Source organism: Sinocyclocheilus grahami, unplaced genomic scaffold, assembly GCF_001515645.1.
Source record: "Sinocyclocheilus grahami isolate Dianchi unplaced genomic scaffold, SAMN03320097.WGS_v1.1 scaffold269.1, whole genome shotgun sequence".
NCBI classification, from domain to species: domain Eukaryota; kingdom Metazoa; phylum Chordata; class Actinopteri; order Cypriniformes; family Cyprinidae; genus Sinocyclocheilus; species Sinocyclocheilus grahami.
The window spans coordinates 821,021-821,298 of record NW_015505448.1 but is presented as its reverse complement, the minus strand read 5'-3'; the positions used below and the strand labels follow the sequence as shown (position 1 = coordinate 821,298).

General features: G+C 51.8%; 1 protein-coding gene across 1 annotated transcript in view; it reads right to left on the bottom strand.

The window, feature by feature from the left end:
* Positions 1–278, bottom strand: part of wsb2 (WD repeat and SOCS box containing 2) — a 9,124-nt gene that overhangs the window by 2,858 nt on the left and 5,988 nt on the right. The gene's annotated exons all lie outside the window — the stretch shown is intronic.

The following is a 278-nucleotide window of genomic DNA, read 5'->3' as shown; positions in this document are numbered from 1 at the left end:
CCCAGTCTCCGAAGGGAGGGGATCATGCTCTGCTTCAGTATGTCACAGTACATGTTGGCATTCATGGTTCCCTCAATGAACTGTAGCTCCCCAGTGCCGGCAGCACTCATGCAGCCCCAGACCATGAGACTCCGACACTCCCACTTGACTGTAGGCAAGACACACTTGTCTTTGTACTCCTCTCCTGGTTGCCGCCCCACACGCTTGACACCATGACACCATAATAAGTTTATCTTGGTCTCATCAGACCACAGAACATGGTTCCAGTAATCCATGTC